The sequence below is a fragment of the Salvia hispanica genome, chromosome 4, assembly GCF_029641045.1.
Source record: "Salvia hispanica isolate PSC_SH4W2 chromosome 4, Shi_PSC_v1, whole genome shotgun sequence".
In the NCBI taxonomy this organism is placed as follows: domain Eukaryota; kingdom Viridiplantae; phylum Streptophyta; class Magnoliopsida; order Lamiales; family Lamiaceae; genus Salvia; species Salvia hispanica.
The window spans coordinates 22,220,292-22,232,952 of NC_142695.1; the positions used below are offsets into that span (position 1 = coordinate 22,220,292).

The window sequence follows — 12,661 nt, forward strand, 5'->3', positions numbered from 1 at the left end:
TATAGTACTAAATAGTTTAGGGCTTAGGAATTCCTTATAATTAGAATTAAAATAACAACGCTTATGTGTATCTTTTCTTCCTTTCTATATTTATATTTCTTTAATAATTAAATTTGTTAATCACTTATTTTATTATATGATTGTAACAAAGAAACAAAAACAGGTTAATGACACTCCAATCTGCATAATTGGAGTAATATTTTTTCAATATAAAAAAAATAAACTAAACCAAATTTAAATAAAAAATAATAATTATGGAATTAAGACTGAAATTTTTGGTCAGTTCATTAATTAGTTGCTCAAATAAACAATAGTAGTATATTTTTTACTAAACAATTAATTTAATTCAGTTATGTCACTTTGGAGGATATCAAATAAATATTGTAAACATATATAATCATGAGTCAGATATTAAAAATCACTAATTAACTAGTATAGATATACTTCGATAGGTAATGTAAAAAAAGAAGAAACACATATAATAAAATAACTAATATACAAATTTAATTATTAAAAAAATAGAAATATTAAAAAGGAAGAAAAGAAACACATAAAAAAATAGAGCACAATTACAATGGCCGTCCATAAAAAATAGAGCATATTTATTTATAGAAAATTTTCAATAAATAATAACCCTACACATCGTTCCAATATCACTCTTTCTCACTTATTTTTTTCTCATACTTTCTTGTTTTTTTCTCTTTAATCTTCCCTTATTAATTCAATATTAAAATCCGTGCCAAATATGGAACGGTAATGTGAAATCAGTGCTGTGTTTCCCGACTACAGAGTATGCAGTCGGATCCAGTCCCGTGAATGATACTTAGTCTGAAAAATTGATGAGTTACGTCTAATCCACTGTCATTGATTAGAAAATTGTGGCAGATGATCACATGAGTTGATCACTACTATTACACTCCGGATAAACCTATCCGTTAGTCCACAACTCCATTATATTAGTTCGTCCACAACTCCATTATATATTTATATTACACCTTTCTTTCTTTCTAGCCTAGGACTCCATTATATATTTATATTACACCTTTCTTTCTTTCTAGCCTACTTGGTTCTCATTGACACTATCACAATGCAAGATGTAGTCCTCTACAAAGGATACGAAGGTAACACACTGCCTCAAAATTACTATCTAATTTCTCTTATTTTACAAAAACTATATTCCAGATTTTAGGTTTGAGGTGATGGATCTCATGTTTTTCCACTCTATACAACTATGAATTTTCTTTGATGTTAATTTGTTAGTATGCCTTGAATTTGTATAGGATTAGGTTTCCTAATTGGGATATGAGTATGTTTCCTAGGCCCAGTCTGTCTTTTGTGTGCCTATTTATATGGGAGTAGAGCACATAATTCGGTGATCTGACAAATCCAATCTGTATCTGAAAACCGCAGTCATAATACAATTTGTTCTCCCTTCTTGCCCGTGGACGTAACCAACACAACGTTGGTGAACCACGTAAATTCTGTGTCTATTTACGTTCATTTGTTTCTCGATTCACAATTGCCCTATTTGTCATAACAAACTGGTATCTAGAGCCTTGGTTTTCGAACTAGGGTTTTGAATTCCGCTGCAAGGGTTTTGTCTGGTAAATCGAGATGTCTGCTCTGAACGTGAAGGTTGACAAATTCACCGGGAGAAATAGTTTTGGTTTATGGCATATCACGATGCGGTCTCTGCTAAAGCAGCAGGGTTTGTGGGAGCCGCTCAAAACAAAGAAGGCTACGGAGGATGATAAGGAGTAGACAACCTTAGACGAAAAGGCCCACTCGACCATCATATTGAGCCTGTCTGACGATGTTATCATCGAAGTTGCAGATCAGGAGACGGCTGCTGCTCTTTGGGCGAAGTTGGAGAGTCTATACATGACGAAGTCTCTAACCAACAAGTTGCTCTTGAAGCAACGTTTGTTTCGGTTATGCATGCAGGAAGGTATGCCCCTTCGGGATCATCTGGAAAATTTGAATAAAATTTTGCTAGATTTGCGTAAATGTTGAAGTTAAAGTAGAAGACGAGGATGCTGCTTTAATTTTGCTTGTGTCTTTGCCTGAATCTTACGAAAATTTTGTTGAGTCTTTCATGACTGGCAAGGAAACTCTTTCGTTGGAGGATGTTCGATCTGCTCTCCACATCAGAGAGGATCGTCAACAGGCAACGAGTTCAGCCACAAAAGATCTGCCAACGGGATTATCTGTTACGGGTAAAGGACAAAAGAAATTCGGACAGAAGAAGCAGAACTCAAAAGGTTCAAAAGGTCCTAAAGGCCCTAAGCCAGATGACATCTGCAGATATTGTAAAGAACCAGGGCATTGGAAGGCTGATTGTCCAAGGATAAAGAAGAAATTGTGCAAGAAGGAAGATGCTAACGGTTCTGCGACTGTGGCAGAAGCTGATGACACAAATTCGGAAGAAGAATTGGCCTTGGTTGCGGATGAACAGCCACACTGTAATGATGTGTGGATTTTGGATTCTGGAGCGTCATATCATCTCTGTCTTCACAGGGAGTATTTCAACACTTATGAGCAGATAGATGGAGGCAATGTTACCATGGCCAACAGTGCTGTCTGCAAGGTGGTTGGCATAGGCTCAATTAGGATTAGGACTCATGATGGGGTCTTCTGCACCTTGAACGATGTTAGGCATGTTCCACAGATGACGAAGAATCTGATATCCCTGAGTACATTTGATAGTAAGGGTTCGGTTTCAAAGGTGAAGGTGGAGTAATGCGTATTTTGAAAGGTTCGAAGGTGGTTCTGACAGCTTTGAAACGAGGTACCTTGTATGTTCTAAGAGGTTCTATCGTGGCAAATTCTGCTGATATTGCATCATCCGAGGTTGCAACCAAGGATATCACCAAGCTGTGGCGTATGAGGCTCGGTCATATGGGAGAACATGGCATGAGAATCATGTCGAATCGTGATTTTCTTTCGGGCCATAAGGTGCAGAAACTTGATTTCTGCGAACACTGTGTGTTGGGGAAGCTTCATCGCAATAAGTTTCCAAAGAAGGGTGTTCATCGAACGAAGGGGACACTTGAATACATTCATATGGATTGTTGGGGTCCCTCACGTGTTGAGTCTATTGGAGGACACAAGTATTTTGTGTCGATGATTGATGACTAGTCGAGAATGACTTGGGTGTTTATGATGAAACATAAAGGTGAGACATTCAAGAAGTTCAAAGAGTGGAGACTCTAATTGAAAACCAGACTGGGAAGAAGATCAAGCGATTGAGAACAGATAACGGTCTGGAATTTTGTTCGTTTGAGTTCGATGAGTTCTGTAGGAGTGAAGGGATCGTTCGCCATCACACCGTTAGACATACACCACAGCATAATGGTGTGGCAGAACGCATGAATCAGACGTTGTTGGAGAGAGCAAGATGCATGCTCTTCCAAGCCGGTTTGACTAGGAAGTTTTGGGCAGAGGCAGTAAACACGGCTTGTTATCTGATCAACTGTGGACCTCACACTGGCATTGACTGCAAGACACCGTACGAGGTATGGTCTGATTCACCTGCAGATTACTCTATGTTGAGAGTTTTTGGGAGTACTGTTTACTATCATGTGAGTGAAGGTAAATTGGAGCCAAGAGCTAAGAAGGGAGTATTTGTTGGTAATGGAGATGGAGTTAAGGGGTACAGAATTTGGTCATCTTCAGAGGGTAGAATTATTCTCAGTCAGAATGTGGTGTTTGATGAAAATTCTATGCTTAACTCTACTGTGAAGTCTATTGCTACAGAGGATTTGGATGATTTGGATGGTGTTGATAAATAGGTGGAGCTGCAAGTCACTCACGATAGTGAATCACAACTCCAATGTGGAGAAGATCAACACACTACTGCTAAAGCCGCTGATACTTCTAGTTCGGATGTTCATCCAACAAGCTCGTCAGAGAAGCATTGCTATTGACAGAGCTAGGAGAACAGATGTGAAGCCTCCGTTGAGGTATGGTTTTGAGGATATGATGGCATATGCATTGCAGGTTGCCAATGAGGTCGAAGATAAGCCTTCAGCAGATGAACCACCTACCTACAAGGAAGTTGTTTCGGGCAGTGAGCGTACCAAGTGGCTCGCTGGAATGAAAGAAGAGATAGAATCCTGACTTGGGAATTGGTTCCACTGCCTAAGGGGAGAAAGATTGTCACTTGCAAATGGATTTTCAAAAAGAAGGAAGGCACTACACCAGATGAGGGCATTAGATACAAGGCTCGTCTAGTTGCAAGAGGGTTCACGCAGAAGGTGGGGGTTGACTATAATGAGATTTTCTCACCAGTGGTCAGACACACTTCCATCAGAGTGTTACTTGCGATAGTTGCACATTATGATTTGGAGCTTGAGCAACTAGATGTGAAGACGGCTTTCCTACATGGATTGCTTGAGGAGGATTTCTACATGACTCAGCCAGAGGGATTTGTGGTTTCGGGCAAGGAGGATTATGTCACACCCCAACCCTTATGACGTATGCACTTATTATAAATAAATTCAAAATTTAATTTGAATAATCCACACGTCAAGTAAATAAAGCGCACATATTATATTGTTTCAAAAATCAACATTTATCAGGTACATATTTCAAAACATTCTGAACAATAGTGGGACTCTCTCACCACTCTATATACTATACATTTATCTACATGCAAAAATGATGAGGAAGAGAAGTTGCCAAAACGCGTCAGCCGCCGAACCTTATAATAACTGTAACTCACATCAACCCACGAATCATTGATATCTTATTCCTGAAAAATATTAGTGGTTTATATGAGCCACAACTCAGTGTATATAAACCTTACCTTTAATTCCACATACAAATATCAAATACATTCATTCACCAACATATACCACCGGAAGTAATAAATATCATAAACAATTTAACATTCATATGCATATGCCTCTCCATTCTTTTTATTATTCTGTGACACATCAAGCCTGATATCTGCCCGGGATTTCCATTATATACGACCCGAAGGTCCCTTATAATTATATGACCTTTCCACGAAGGCCCCTCTTTGATTTGACCTTTCCACGAAGGCCCCTCTTTGCACATTTTCTTTGACCCGTAGGTCCATTATCATTGGATATATGACCCGTAGAACCCAGGGCAAGACTGTCACATATCTTCTTTAATCCAATTATTCAAGTAATTCTAATGCTATATAAAAATATATCCATAGCACCACTCACATATTCAATATTCCACCATCAATATCAAATAACACATAACCATTTTAGGCTCACATCATATAATTCAAATATTCACTCCGAGCAATTAATCACATAAAATATGTAAAATTAAAAGTAAGATTTATACACACCTGACTATAATAAGTAGTTTAATTGAACCCCAGGTTCCACTTGCTTAATCCTTTTATTTCTTCCGCTAAAATCTTATGCGGTAATATCTCCATGTATTTCTTCTAACTTCCCCTTCTAATTCTCCTTCTTCATTATCAACTACTCTTTCAATTTTTCCTTCTTTCTTTTCTCCGATATTTTCTTTTTCTTAATACTCTATCATTTTCTTTATTTCTATTTCTTGGAGACAAATTCTACTGCCTAAAACAAACCTTCCGTCCATTGTATGCATATATCTATATATATGGATAGTACTTTAACATATTAAACTTAGCTATTAGATATAGCCTTGATGGATCACCAAAATACACGTGTAGGGATGCTTAGCTATTCAATATTACAATCTCCACGTGTATGCATTCAAATATTACTATTGTACATGTATATTTATAATATGACCAGGAAAATTTGGACAACTACTAATAAAATTTCATATATTACGTACATGTATTACTTGGTATAATTGGTTAGGCAGTTGTCTATTTATATGCATTTGGAGCATGAAATATTTATGTCTACATATAGAATTTATTTGTATACACCGACTATACTTTTAATATCTACTTTCTTGATAATTTTCAAGCTCTATACTATTATAAGTACTTATTATTGTTAGAATTATTTTCTATTTTAATGTTATAAATACTTATATATTCAACTATCATCTTATCAACTAATATATCTTCTATGACACACTTAATATTTCTATAGTACAAAGGACAATATAATGTGCAATAATAATAAAATATACTAATTTGCAAAATAATGTATGTTTCGGGTTAGGGATGTCACAGATTATGTGTGCAAGTTGAAGAAGTCCTTGTATGGACTAAAGCAGTCTCCGAGGCAGTGGTATAAGAGGTTTGACAGTTACATGATCAAGCTGGGATTCAGCAGGAGTCCATATGATTGTTGTGTCTATCACAACAAAGCTGATGATGGTTCTATGGTCTATCTTGTTCTATATGTGGATGATATGCTCATAGCTGCGAAGTCGAAGTCTGAAGTACAGAAGTTGAAAGCTCAGCTTAGTGTTGAGTTTGATATGAAGGATTTGGGTGTTGCGAAGAAAATTCTGGGCATGGAGATTTCTAGAGATAGAGAAAAGAAGAAGCTTTCTCTGTCACAGAAGAGCTACATTGAGAAAATTTTGTCAAGATTTGGCATGTCTGCATCTAAGGCTATTGATACTCCAAGTGCCACGAACATTCATTTGTCATCTGATCTTGCACCGAAATCCGTAGCCAACACAACGTTGGTGAACCACGTAAATTCTGTGTCTATTTACGTTCTTTTGTTTCTCGATTCACAATTGCCCTATTTGTCATAATATAATTCATAGATGATTGAATTTTAGATGTTTGTTTAGGTGTGTGAAGGAAACAACAGAGGTGATGGAGTTGGAGTTGGGTGTTGTCTCTCAAAGAATAAGGATATATTTGATATTATTCTGTCAAAATCACGTGTCAGCTCTCATTATTATCTGGTACATGTTCAATTTTCATTATATACTTCAACACTCATGCCTTAGAACCAAAGGCACCTTTGCACCAGGAAGTTTGGGAACAATATCTGCTGGTGCTGGTGGACGTTGTTGCCACCAAAATCAAGGAAATGCACCATTTATTACACACACAACAATACTAATTAAGAATTCAAAGGATATAATGAAAAAAAAAAAAAAGAATTGAATATGTACCAGATAATAATGAGAGGTGATATGGACAAAATAACATCAAAGAAATCCTTATTCCCTAAGAGCATCCACAGTGGGGGAGCCGCGGCTCTCGGCCCGGGCTTGGGCAGCCCGCGGCCCCCCACTACTGAGGCGAGCCATGCCCGCGGCTCGGGGGGGTGGACGAGAGAGAGCCGAGCGCTCGGCCAGGCCGAGGCTCTTGGGCAGGCGGCTCGGCCCGCCACTGCAATGGCCGAGAGCCGCGGCCCTGCCCACCGAAATTATTTTTTTATTTTTATTTTTTCCAAAATTTTTAATATATTCATCCCTTCTCCCCCAATTTTTTTACCCCAAACCAAACTCTACTCTTTCCACTTGATTTCAATTTAAGATTCAAAACATGGATTCCGACGACGAAAATTTTCAGCGCTTGGTCGATGAGGAGTTCGAAGAACTCGTTGCAGCGGTGCAAGATGAAGCCGACGAGGAGGAGGCGGCTTTGGCGGCGGCGGCGGCCATCGCTCGGCCAAGATACCGTCGCCGGTTTATCAACCGTGACCATGTCGGAGCCGACCAGCGGTTGATGGAAGACTACTTCGGCGACAACCCCCGTTATCCGCCGGAGATTTTTCGTCGGCGATTCAGAATGTCGCAACAACTCTTCATCCACATTGCGGATTGTTTGTCTCAGCGATACAGGTGCTTCACCTTGCGCAGTGATGCCACCGGTCGACCCGGATTGTCGACATATCAGAAGTGTACGGCCGCAATTAGGCAGCTTGCCTATGCCGGACCTGCTGACATGTTCGACGAATATCTACAGATGGACGAAACGACTGCCCTCAAGACGCTGAGGCAGTTTTGCAAGGGTATCAAAGAACTCTTCAAAGGGGAGTACCTACGGAAACCGACGGCCGAGGAATGCCAGAGACTGATAAATATGCACGGGACAGTGCATCATTTTCCGGGCATGATGGGCAGCATCGATTGCATGCACTGGGAGTGGAAGAACTGCCCGGTGGCTTGGAAGAGGCAGTTCACTTCTGGTTTCAAAGGGCGACATCCCACGATGATTCTTGAAGCCGTTGCTGACTACCGCTTGCGAATCTGGCATGCGTATTTTGGTGTCGCTGGGTCGAACAATGACATCAACGTTCTACAATCATCGCATCTCTTCAATGACGAGTCCCGGGGTGAGGGTCTGCAGATCAGCTTCGTGGCCAATGGCACGCAGTACAACAGGGCATACTATTTGACCGATGGAATATACCCACGCTGGCCCGTGTTTGTCAAGACGATCCGACAACCTGTTGGGCCGAAGCAGACCTATTTTGCAAAAAAACAAGAGGGTGCTAGGAAGGATGTTGAGCGGGCTTTCGAAGTCCTCCAATCGCGATGGGCCATTTTACGGTGTCCGGTTCGACAATGGCACGAAGATGATGTCGCGGACATCATGACTGCGTGTATCATACTGCACAATATGATAATAGAAGACGAAGGCTTTAGTGCAGAGCGTTGGGCACCGGAAGATGGTGCTAGCACAAGTCACGGTATTGCAACCCCTCCTCTGCAGATGGGTGTACCACGCAGTAATGAATACTTGATTCAGCGCTTCACCAATATGCGGAGTGAAATATCACATTCAACACTACAGGCTGATTTGGTTGAAGAGGTCTGAAACCGTAGAGGAGGGGGCGCAGCGTGATAGGGGTTCTCTTTATTGTTCGCGTTGTATCGAAAATTTTCGTTGTGTAATTTTCCCTTTTATTATAATACAACGAAAATTTTGTTATAATTTAGTTTAGTTTAATTATTTCTATGTAATTTAATAATTATATGCAAATAATTTTTATTTTAGCTAAATTAAAATATATCAAAAAAGTTAAGAAAATAATTTTAATTGGTGGCTCGGAGGGCCACCATTGTGGTGGCCAAGTTTTGAGGGCAAGGGCCAAGTTTCTTAGGCATGCCCAAGAAATGGTGGCTTGGGCATGCCCAAGAGGGCCACCATTGTGGATGCCCTAAAAGATAGCACCCAACTCCAACTCCATCATCCTTAACTAAGAATAGAGATGTCAAATAGCGTAGTCCCTAAAAAAAAGGAGAATGGGACAGTTGCGGAATCTCAAACTTGGTGATTTATTTTTCATATTTTGAAAAGTGTGGGACATGTTTTGAAATTATTGGGCAGTTTGCAATAAAAAAGAATTACTCCCTATTAATCATCCATGGATTTTTGTTAGAGGCATTTTGATCTTTGGATTCATGCAATTTTGGTATGATGTGGTATCTGGATAATTTTATTGGTATCCTTTCAGATTTAAGGCCATGCTTCTCTCCATGTATGTTAATGTTATGGTTCTGTTTAGTGCATGTGTACTCTTGCTGCTGCTTTTATAGGATTTTGTATCCTATCTATCTTGATACAAATGGATGGGCGTAAGAATTGGAACCTGCTTCTTTACTGTTGAAACGGGTGAACTTGGGCCTTTGTATGATGTGCTGCGGAACAACTGAAAATGAGCCGAAGAGGTTTGACAGAATTTCATGTTGATTGGTCTGGTATGAAGATTCTCTATACACTTGTGCAGGCCTATCAAATGCTTGAATTATATCCCCTAATTCATCATTCCTATGACTATTCTTCCTTGAATGTATCTGTGTGTGTTCTTGTGAGAGACTTTATTGCAGTCATTCATTTATATGTAACAAAAAAATGTTGTTTAAGTCGGCAGATCGGCCACATCAGCACGGGAAGGTGCAAGGTTAGATACACGGCAAAAGTAACCGGTAAGGGAGGATTTCTGAGTTATTGTTGCTGGGTGTTTAACGTGCAAAGTTCAACTTGACAAATTAATTTCCTCACCACACAGAAAGTAATGTGCATTTTTTTCGATTTTAAGATGAAAATGGCTCTGCTCTGCTCATTTTGATGTAGGCAATCTAGTAACTCCAACTGGATGGGAAGATGCAACAACGATTGTCGATTGATGTAGTCTACAACAATCCCAGTAGGTCTAGGAGATTTCTTTGCACTCAAGCTTCTCAGATGCTGTTGATTGCAAGTACAGCAAAGCCATTCCACAAGGTACTGGTGGTTATCAGTTCGTATTATTCATGGCTTATGATTTTGCAAGAGAATTTGATCGTTATAACTAGAAAATGAGATCTTGAAATGAGACCGCCTCTTGCTCTTGAAACATGGCAAGTCAGTCATAAAATCACTCGACTTACTGTTTTAATAAACAGGTCGTTGACAAATGTCGCAAGCATTATTCTTTCAGAAGCTAAATAGAGCTCTCCCATTGAGGTGTGTGGAGAGAAAAATCAGAAACATGAATACTAACTTGTCATGTATGTCAGTGCCGCTTTGTTATTCTGCAGGAAATTTTCATAGTCGGAGGTCAGAAAACAGAGAAAGGAAATGCCATCAACATGTAGAGCTCAGCATGTTTGGTTGCAAAGACAGTTTTTCACATCAAGGCACACTATCACACTTCGAAAGACAATGTGTCTTCTCTCAAGAATGAATGAAATGAAATATGGCCTTGAAATGACTAGGTGGCAACGAGCAATCTGCTGTAATTGTAAGCTTCGGGGAACCAAGAACTTCTCCACAGGAATGAAATGAAATATGGCCTTAAAGAGGGCATGTTTACATAGCAAGAAAATGTTCATTTAATAGCTCTGGTGAAATCTTTCCACATTTTTTCACCTATAGTCGGCATGAATTAGGTAAATATTAGAGGATTTTTAAGTTATGTAAACAAACACAGAAAAATAACAAAAGTAGTCATCTTTTTACAGCAACTATAGTTGTTTACGTTGAAATTGCTGTAAGAAATTGTTTGTTGCATTCTATGATGATAACTGAGTATGATCAAATGATTCATGGTTTCAAACATGGAGTTATTGGAGATTCAGAATCATTTTTTTATGGCCAGAAGATAGATACACTATTAAGACAGGTTTTTCTACTTTAAAAAGACCAACCAATTTTCATACAAGCAGAAACCTCAAAGATTGAACAACCTTTTTATCTCAGCAAACTGATACCACCAAAAAACTCACACAAGTTTCTCCACAACACTGCTAACTTAGATGCGCACCCCTTTCGCCTTAGGAGAAGTCGTTCAATGTGGGGACCACTCTGCCGGCTGCCACAATCTTCTGCTCCAACTGAAACCAATAGCACAAATTATGTCACAACTACCAAAATTCAACCAAATGAGTAATATTCAATGCTTGAAATGAAAATAGGTTCTTTGCGCACCCTTAGTAGAGCTTCGAGCTTGTTCTTCACTAGCAAGTACTCTTGCTTAACTTGCTGCAAGCATCTAAGGCACCTATAAAATTGGAAGAAAAGAAAATGCAAGTTTTACACATTTGATCTGGAAACAAGACGAAGAAGCAGAAGCTATATGATTCAACATCTTGCAAGCATTTCTCACTCTCTGAGCTCCAATACTGTAAACAGAAAAGAGTAAATACATCAGATGGAATATTCCTTTGTTAAGTCTTCCTCAAAATATTATATTTTCCTTGATTTTGTCAAACCAATTGTTTTATTACATCTTACAAACATACCATGTTTGGAATTGAGATCAAGAAATCCAATCTTGCATTGCATGTAGTGGGAAACAAAATCAGAAGTAGGAGTAAAATCTCAAAATATAAGCCAAGTTGCCTAAAATGTTGTCTTTTCTGATATGCTCCCCATAAAACCTACATCCCTACACATATTCTGTCTTTTTTTCTTTGATTAGAAGATTACAAGACAGCAAAACAAACAAAGGTACCATGCTATTACCTTGAGCTGCTGCCTTTCAGTTGGTGAACATTAGCATCAATTTTCTTAAAGTCCACATTCTGCTCATCCCTGCACACATGCATCAACTATTATGATAACTGTAACACACACACAGAGAGAGAGAGAGAGAAGAGAGAGGGAGTTCTGACAAGGTCTTGGAGAGTTCATTGAGAATCCTCAAAGAAAAGGGTCACAACTTCCACCACAAAATAAGGATTGCTGTCATCTCAAAGCATCTGCAGCTGAAAAAGCTGACCATCCAAGAACCCCTTCAACCAAACACATACAAAATCATCCAAAAATTGATGGAGTAGGAATAGGAGATTTACGTTAGTGGAGAATTAGAACTGGGATTGATTTAATCGATGGAATAGAAATAGGTGAATTAGATATGAAGATTGAATTTGTTGAGATATTTAAATATAAAAAATAATGTTTCTTTTAAGATTTAAAATATAATAAGCGGTAATTTTGTAAGTAAATTATATAATTAATAATAAAAGTGATTAATATAAAATTGGTTTGGTCTAATTAAAAAGTTAACGACATTACGTATGTAGAATTTATGTACGTTAGTCAAGTTTATATGTGATAAGTCGTATTCTAAGCCTTGGTTACTGGTCAGTATGTCGTGAAATGCATGTATTATCTGCAAAACAGTTGCTCAAATGTGCAGGATTAAGGGATCCAAGCCAGTAGGAGACGATTCAGGCGACGCAAGTGGAAAGAGCGCTAGAAGGGTGCAATACTGACCAGCATGCATGCCAGAGAAAAGGCTCGAGATGGAGAAGAAGGATAGCTGAGATG

At 38.8% G+C, this 12,661-nt stretch overlaps 2 long non-coding RNA genes across 4 annotated transcripts; one reads left to right on the forward strand and one right to left on the reverse strand.

The window, feature by feature from the left end:
• Nucleotides 1-9,107: 9,107 nt before the first annotated feature.
• LOC148927481 (uncharacterized) lies at nt 9,108-10,844 on the forward strand. Of its 2 annotated transcripts, XR_016128747.1 has the most exons (5): nt 9,108-9,320; nt 9,414-9,834; nt 9,983-10,132; nt 10,294-10,354; nt 10,429-10,844. It is a non-coding gene; the product is annotated as an uncharacterized LOC148927481 (long non-coding RNA). The 2 variants fall into 2 exon arrangements; XR_016128748.1 differs by lacking the exon at nt 10,294-10,354 and having other exon boundaries at nt 10,408-10,844.
• A 77-nt stretch (nt 10,845-10,921) lies between these two features.
• LOC125197516 (uncharacterized) lies at nt 10,922-12,229 on the reverse strand. Of its 2 annotated transcripts, XR_016128746.1 has the most exons (5): nt 12,004-12,229; nt 11,855-11,923; nt 11,476-11,511; nt 11,318-11,390; nt 10,922-11,223 (listed from the first exon to the last, which is right to left on the reverse strand). It is a non-coding gene; the product is annotated as an uncharacterized LOC125197516 (long non-coding RNA). The 2 variants fall into 2 exon arrangements; XR_007172083.2 differs by having other exon boundaries at nt 11,318-11,511.
• Nucleotides 12,230-12,661: the final 432 nt, after the last annotated feature.